This window comes from Austrofundulus limnaeus, unplaced genomic scaffold (genome assembly GCF_001266775.1).
Source record: "Austrofundulus limnaeus strain Quisiro unplaced genomic scaffold, Austrofundulus_limnaeus-1.0 Scaffold211, whole genome shotgun sequence".
NCBI classification, from domain to species: domain Eukaryota; kingdom Metazoa; phylum Chordata; class Actinopteri; order Cyprinodontiformes; family Rivulidae; genus Austrofundulus; species Austrofundulus limnaeus.
The window spans coordinates 858,255-866,519 of NW_013952613.1; the positions used below are offsets into that span (position 1 = coordinate 858,255).

Consider the following 8,265-nt stretch of genomic DNA (forward strand, 5'->3'; position numbering starts at 1 on the left):
ACACACACACACACACACACACACACACACACACACACACACACACACACACAAACACACACACACACAAATGCCACCTCCACAGTACCTCCCCCTCAATCATCACCCCCAGGTGGACCAGGACATTTCTCAGGGTGGGCTCTGTAGAAATCAGAGATGAGAGTGGAATCCAAAATATAGGACCTGGGGATCCAGGACCTCTCTTCTGGCCCGTACCTTTTCCCAGTCCACCAGAAACTGGAAACTACGATCTTTCCTTCGAACGGTGAGTGTTCGACAAACAGTGTAGACTGGTTGATTATCGATGAGGCGAGGTGGAGGTGGTTTCTGGTCACAGGCGTTCAAACTCTGGAGAAAAGCTTCAATCTGAGAGAAATGGAAGGTAGGATGAATATGCATGGTTCTATGGAGTTGAAGTCTGACTGCGGAAGGGTTTATGATCTTGGTGATGGGAAAAGGCCCAATAAATCTAGGGTCCAGCTTCTTGGGGAAATCCTTGAGGGTAATGTCACGTGTAGACAGCCATACTTTTTTGTCCCATAAGGTAAGTAGGGGCAGGTTCCGGTGACGGTCAGCCAACCTTTTGTTTTGTTCCTTGGTGCGTCCCAGTGCCTCCTTAGTCTGCCTCCAAATTCTTCTGCAGCATCTGAGGTGATGTACAGATGGAACAGTGATGTCCTCTTCCTGAGTGGGAAGCAGTGGAGGTAGGTATCCTAAGGAAGCCTCAAAGGGAGAGAGACCTGTGGCAGAGGAAGTGTGAGTAATGTGCGTATTGTCAACCCAGGGGAGATGAGAAGACCAGGAGGAGGGGTTCTTATTTATGACACAATGCAGGGAGGACTCGAGTTCTTTATTGGTGCGTTCAGACTGACCGTTAGATTGAGGGTGATATCTAGAGGTGAGGCTTACGGATGCACCCAAGGCTTTGCAGAATGCTCTCCATACTTGGGATGTGAACTGGGAACATCGATCTGAAACAATATCATAGGGAATGCCATGCAACTGAAAAACATGAAATACCATGAGCTGAGCAGTCTCAAATGCAGAGGGGAGTTTGGTCAGCGGAACGAAATGGACAGCCTTGGAAAATTGGTCAGTAATAGTGAGAATGGTGGTGTCTCCCTCCTTCCAAAGGAGGGAGACTGGTGATAAATCCAATGAGATGTGGGACCATGGCCGTCTCAGAACAGGGAGAGGTTGAAGGAGACTAGATGATGGCTGATGTAGGCTCTTGTTCTGAGCACATACTGAGCATGCAGACACATACTCCTTGACATCATGGTAGAAGGTAGGCCACCAAAAACACACACAAATGCCACCTCCACAACACCAAAACCTGGATGGGAGAGGTGAAGCACCTGATGCCACTTTCATTGGCCCCACCCTGGGCACTTGAGCAAGGCCCTCAACTCAACTCAGCTCAGCTCAGTTCAGCTCACTCTTTTTCCCAAAATTAAACAGGTAATCTGTTCTTTTTTGGTACTAAAAGGGGGTGGCTATGGTGGAGTGGTTGGAGGAGTCATCCCATAACCAGTACGTTGCCGATTCGATCCCCCATTCTATCTGTCTCAGTTGTTGTGTTCTTGGGCAAGACACTTCACCCACCTTGCCTACTGATGGTGGTCAGAGGGTCCGGTGGCGCCAGTGCCTGGCAGCCCAACTCTTGTCAGCGTGCCCCAGGGCAGCTGTGGCTACAGTGTAGCTTACCACCATCAGTGTGAATATGTGTGTGCATGGGTGAAATGTAAAGCACTTTGGGGTCCATATGGACTTGATAAGGCATTATATAAGTTCAAGCCCTTTACCATAAAACATCAACATGACATTTAGTTTCAGTCCACTGATTATAAGCACAAAGATCATATGTATTTGGGCTTTGAATGATTAATTTCAACTTATTTTCAGTGTGAAATGATTATATGAGATACAAGTGTCCAGGCAATTGGGTGGACAAGTTTGAATTTATTGGGGGAGGTTATCCTAATTTTCATCCATCCATCCATCCATCCATCCATTTTCTTCCGCCTATCCGGGGTCGGGTCGCGGGGGCAGCAGCTTCAGAAGGGAGGCCCAGACCTCCCTCTCCCCAGCCACTTCTTCCAGCTCCTCCGGGGGAACTCCAAGGCGTTCCCAGGCCAGCCGAGAGACATAGTCCCTCCAGCGTGTCCTGGGTCTTCCTCGGGGCCTCCTCCCGGTGGGACGTGCCCGGAATACCTCACCAGGGAGGCGTCCAGGAGGCATCCTTACCAGATGCCCAAGCCACCTCAACTGGCTCCTCTCGACGTGGAGGAGCAGCGGCTCTACTCTGAGTCCCTCCCGGATGACCGAGCTTCTCACCCTATCTCTAAGGGAGAGTCCAGCCACCCTGCGGAGGAAACTCATTTCGGCCGCTTGTATCCGGGACCTCGTTCTTTCGGTCATGACCCAAAGCTCATGACCATAGATGAGGGTAGGAACGTAGATCGACCGGTAAATCGAGAGCTTCGCTTTCTGACTCAGCTCTCTCTTCACCACGACGGACCGGTACAGCGCCCGCTTTACAGCAGACGCTGCGCCAATCCGCCTGTCGATCTCCCGCTCCGTTCTTCCCCCATTCGTGAACAAGATCCCCAGATACTTAAACTCCTCCACTTGAGACAGGGCGACCCCCCTGACCCGGAGAAGGCACTCTGCCCTTTTCCGGCTCAAGACCATGGCCTCGGATTTGGAGGCACTGAGCCTCATCCCGGCCGCTTCGCACTCGGCCGCGAACCGCTCCAGCGAGAGCTGCAGATCTCGTTCCGATGAAGCCAACAGGACCACATCATCCGCAAAAAGCAGAGATGCGATCCTAAGGCCACCAAAACGGATCCCCTCAACACCTCGGCTGCGCCTAGAAATTCTGTCCATGAAAGTAATGAACAGAATCGGTGACAAAGGGCAGCCTTGGCGGAGTCCAACTCTCACCGGAAACGAGCCCGACTTACTGCCGGCAATGCGAACCAGACTCTGACACCGGTCGTACAAGGACCTGACAGCCCGTAACAAAGGGCCCGGTACCCCATACTCCCGGAGAACCCCCCACAAGGCCCCCCTTGGGACACGGTCGAACGCCTTCTCCAAGTCCACAAAACACATGTAGACAGGTTGGGCGAACTCCCATGCACCCTCCAGGACCCTGCTGAGGGTGTAGAGCTGGTCCAGTGTTCCACGACCAGGACGAAAACCACACTGCTCTTCCTGAATCCTAATTTTCACTTCATTTCAAATACCTCAGAAATACCAGAGGCTTTAGAGCTGGTACCACTGACACCTTGACTCTATACAACTTCTCTATTTCCTCCTTCAGCCCTTGGTATTTCTAAAGAGTCTCATGTTCATACTTTTTCCTGATGTTAGTTACTTGGGATCACTACATCTATCAGCAATACCTTTTTCTCTGGCTTGTTGACCACCACATTATTCACCTGTATGCCAATCTGGTTTTGGCCATAGAAACATTAAGATTGGTTTATCTTTGAATACTTACTTAATAAATCAATTCAGTATTTCAAGTTCAGCATCACCTTTTATATATTTTATACCTGTCAGATTTTCCGCTGACCAAGCATTAACAAATTAATCCAAATGAGGTTTTCAATAAGTTGTTGGAACTCAACCAACAAATATTAGCCTATTTATTTCTGCCCTCAAAGCAGATCTTTATGCTTCAAATACCAAATGCTTTTATTAAAATCTACAACAAACGTTAAATTGATCTTTTTTATTTTCAAATGCAGTTTGAATTCAAACCAATAAACTTATACCAAACTCTGTGCTGAAAATAAACAGATGCAGTTTTGATGGCCACATGTGCCACTTTCCAATGCTTGTTTACTTTGTGTGCATGACAGATGAGCTGTCTAACGCTCTCATCTCAAGGGAACATGTGGATCTGTGGCACTGGGTGGGAGGACTCAACAGATCTGAGTGCTTGTTTCCTGCAGAGAGGAGATCTGTCATGCCATCTGGGTCTGATAGGCCTGGTTCAGGTCTCCAAGGTTTCACTCAGATAACATACTTCAGTGACTAACATACTGTTTTTTCATGTTGCTCAGTCCTGAATAATCTTTGTCGTGGATCTAATGCTTTGATGGAGATAAAGATTTACACATTTTCTGTTTCTCTGCTTTTATTGTGAAGAATCAGATCTAACAGCAACTACCTGCTGCATCTTGAAGTTTAATACACATAAAGGAGAATACTGTACAACTATCAACCTTTGAAAATTGCATCCGGCTTACCGTTGACCTTGTTGATCCTCACATAGAAAATGAAATGGAAACTTCCTGCACCACATCCTTTTATTAGGATATTAAAAGTTTGTACAATAATGCTGGTGAATCCTCTCCTATCTATTTGGGTACAGAGTGGGAGAGAAAATGTGACCCATGGTGATCTGTAGAAAATTGAATTTGAAATGAATTTCATATTCCTTTATTCCTTACCCTATTCTCTTCAGAGAAGCTGTTTCAGAAAATGCCCGCAGTCTGCTTTTATGATGGTTATGTGACATAAAGATTCCCATTCATGCTCAAATCATGCATGCCTTTATTTAGTTCTCATCCCTGCAAACTGAAGTTGATCTAAAAAAAACCATAGTGGTGTTTTTGGATTCATTTTGCATTCCATTATGAGCCATGAAACACCCGTCTTGCTACTCTCCTCTTATTCTTCTATTGTTTTTATTTATTTTTTCACCTTTCACATGTGTTTGATGTGATTTGAGTATCATGAGCTGGTTATTAAATTCACAAGATGGACAGCTCTGAGGAGGAGCTAGCTTAGTCGAGAACATGAATGTGCGACTGACGTCTTGTTTTTTTATCTTTGTGGTTGTGGAGTTTTTCTTCCTCTAACTGTGAAAAAAATTTGTTCACATGCTTAACTATGTGCAACACATTCTACAAAATACAAAGAGAGCACACCCAAATGCTCATTGATTTTCATTTTATCTGAGCTCAAGATGCTTCTGCTACTAATAGTTCTTTTAACATTTTTGCACAATGACTGATTGTAAAGCAAAGTTATTTCCATAGCACCTTTTGGCCAAAGGCAACTCAGAGTGCTTATACATACATCAAGATAAAACATATCAAAACAAGTTAAACAAATTAGAAAAAAAGTTAAAAAAAATAAATTAAGCATTTTAATAGCAAATAAAAATCTAAGATTTTGTCACTTCAGCCACTTGGTTTAGTAGATTTCTAATAAGTGCTTTGATTGGCTGAAAAGAAAAACCCTGTGGAGGTTTTGTTTTCTGTTTACTAGTTCTCTTGCAGTTCATGGAGAGTGCAGTGGGCGGAGACTGGATGGACTCACCTGGGAGCAGTTACCTGCTAATTGAGGACAAGTATTTTAAGCTGCTTCCTGAGATCCATCCAGCGCTGGATTATTCAGTTGCCTTGGTACTGAGTAAGACAGCTCCAGTGTACTGCAGACATAATATATTCTAGCTGACTAACCACACTTGTTTTTATGCCCTTACCTGTGTCCAGGCCCTGAGTCTCGGGTTCTCTTCGTGATTGGATCCCTCTGCAGAAGAACTGAGTTCATGGTCCAATATCCAAACTGGAAGCTTTTGTTGTCTTCCGCCCTGCTCTCTCTCCGCCCTTACGAACTGCAGGAAAATATCTAAAAGAACAAGGACCAACTCTGCAAACAAAACCTACCTCAACAAGCCTCCACCATCTCCCCTCAGAGCCTGTCTCCAGATCCACCCTGCGTAAGACAAACAAATTAATTAATATTCAAAGTCATTTAACTACTCGACACCTCCCCTCAATCATCCCTTTTTGCCTTACAGCTATTTACCGGATTCACCTGTAAATAAACTCACTGAACCTTTTATCTGTTGCCTGAGTCATTTGTTTACTGTTGTCTCACATCGGAGTACTCACAAAAACGAACCCTAACAAACCCTGTCTGTGATTGGCTTGGTGATGTGGTTTATTACATACAGCTTGGGTTGCGAGTGAGCAGAAGGGAAGTTGAGAGGAGGGAGGGAGTTAAGCACAATCAGGAAGAGTTGAGCAAGCAGGGAGGGAGCCGCCTGAGTGTGATTTGAATGCACACATTTCAAATTATTGTTTGTTCATATTGATAGCTGCTCTCAAATCAGTGCTTCTGCACGCTCAAGCTGATGGCACAAATGTAACTCCACAGCTTTGAACCTTGTTTTAAAAGAGCTCAGTGTGTGAGAGGTCCTCCAGTGAACAGGAAGCTTATTCTAAACTTTTGGTGCATTAAAAACAAGGCTGCTTCAGTGTGTTTTGTCTTGACTCTTGGAATAGTTAGGTTTGTTTCAGATGATCTTAAAGATTTAATAGTCTATAGCATTAAAGATGATCAGAGATGTAGTCGGAGTTCTGACTAGTGCTTTGCAAACCATTAGTGAAATTCCAAGCTCTATTCTTTGAGCAATATGTATGTGGTGCTAAGTGTAAAAATAAAAATAACACATTTTCATTATTTAGCTCAATTTTAGAGTAAATTCATAATTTTAAAATTCCCACTAACATTTTATCTCGCAGTTTTTACATGTAGCAATCTTTTTATTAAATGTTGAATTTAAATATGTAAATCCTAAATCTAAATTGCATCTTAAATGTTGCAGCTAAATGATAAAGCTTACATTTAAGAGTTATGGAATGGAACACAGCCTCTGCTGTTGGTGTGTGGCTTTTGTTGTGACATCATCATCCTGGGACAAATACAAATGCTAATGCTGCTAAAGAGCATTTAAAATCTAAATTCAAAATGTGTTAATTGAAAACAATACGGAGGGTACCTGTGATCTGACAGTTTAACGTGCAGCTCAGACACCGGCGACAACTGCAAGTTTGATGTCTTGTAGAGAAGCTTTAGCAGCATTAGCAGTAGGGATGCACGATATATTTGCATTAACATCAGTATTGGCTGATGGTAATTTTTTAAAAATATATTGGACCAATAAGTAAAACTGGGCCGATATTGTCCAATATTGATTTCCTACCTTTTAGCTTTGTGTTTCTGTTTTGCAAGTGGAGATGATTGGTCGAGCGGTATCTGTTTGATCATGATATTGTTAGTGATGCTGTACAGCCAGGAATAACTAAAGTAGAGCCATTTCAGTGGTCGTCATTTTTCTATGGTATCAAAAAAAGACACGAGTGTGTTTGTGCATATTTGTAAATAAATAATTTGTGTGTTTGTGTAATATCAGTAAAAATCGGTTATTTGCCATAACACCAAAAACATTGGATATCAATATTTGCTGAAACTTTCATATCGGTGCATCCCTAGTTAGCAGTATTCGCAACAGCTTTTGTTGCAGGGTGATGACAACATAACAAAAGCCTTGCACCAACGACAAAGGCTGTGCTCCATTCTGAAATACTCAAATGTAAACTTTAACATTTAGTCCCAATATGTACATTTAACTTTTATTTTGACAGAACATTTTACATTTAAGTAGAAAATTTAGCAAAAATTAGCAAATTGTAAGAATGGTGACCTAAATAATTAAATATTAGTGGGAAATTTTTAACTAGGGTTTCACACTCAAAGTGAGCTAAATATGTAAATGAGTTAGTGACTTTTTTAGCATTTCATTTTACACTTGGCACCCCATATGTTTGACTGATTCTGTCTTTTTACTTTGTACTGTATGTCTATCTGATTATGAACGCTGTCAAGCAGTGAGAGGCAGATCACCACGGTACCATTGTTGCAGAGAGCATTCATGAAAACAAGTAAAGAAACCGGCAGATCTCACTGCCTAACACATGAAATGGTGATGTCTTTTAGAGGTCTTGTCTTGTAGGAAATGAAAAAAAAAACATCAACAAACCAAGAATTAACTTATGACATCAGCCTTTCCTTCTACACAGCTATTTGTGGTGATCATGAACAGGATCTCAAGGTGCAGTTGTGAAGTAGAAAGTTTCTGACTCATCTCTGATTTTTGTAGATGATGAAGTTTTTTTTTTTTTTTTTTTTTTTGGTGTCTTTATGTCACGACCAGTGGATGCATGAACTGGGACAGTTCAGAGCAGAGACTGAGACAGCTGGGATGAGAAACAGCTTCTGTCTGAGACAGTGATTCTCATCCAGAAAAAATGGATGCCATACTTTATCCAGGTCAGGATTAGTTCCTGCCTCTTTAAGTGTCTGGGAATCTTGTTCACAAGTGATGGAACAGGAGACCAATTGGGGCCTTCTTCATGTTTTCCAGAGCTTCTCCTGGCTTTAATTACCTTGAAATTC

At 43.0% G+C, this 8,265-nt stretch overlaps 1 long non-coding RNA gene across 1 annotated transcript in view; it reads right to left on the reverse strand.

The window, feature by feature from the left end:
• The window catches only part of LOC106525103 (uncharacterized), a 7,171-nt gene extending 1,280 nt beyond the window's left edge, over window positions 1–5,891 (reverse strand). Inside the window, exons 1-2 of the long non-coding RNA XR_001311067.1 lie at window positions 5,842–5,891; window positions 5,691–5,739 (exon numbers count right to left, since the gene is read on the reverse strand). This is a non-coding gene — a long non-coding RNA (uncharacterized LOC106525103). The remainder of the gene's footprint in view (window positions 1–5,690; window positions 5,740–5,841) is intronic.
• Between the last annotated feature and the right edge of the window lie 2,374 nt (window positions 5,892–8,265).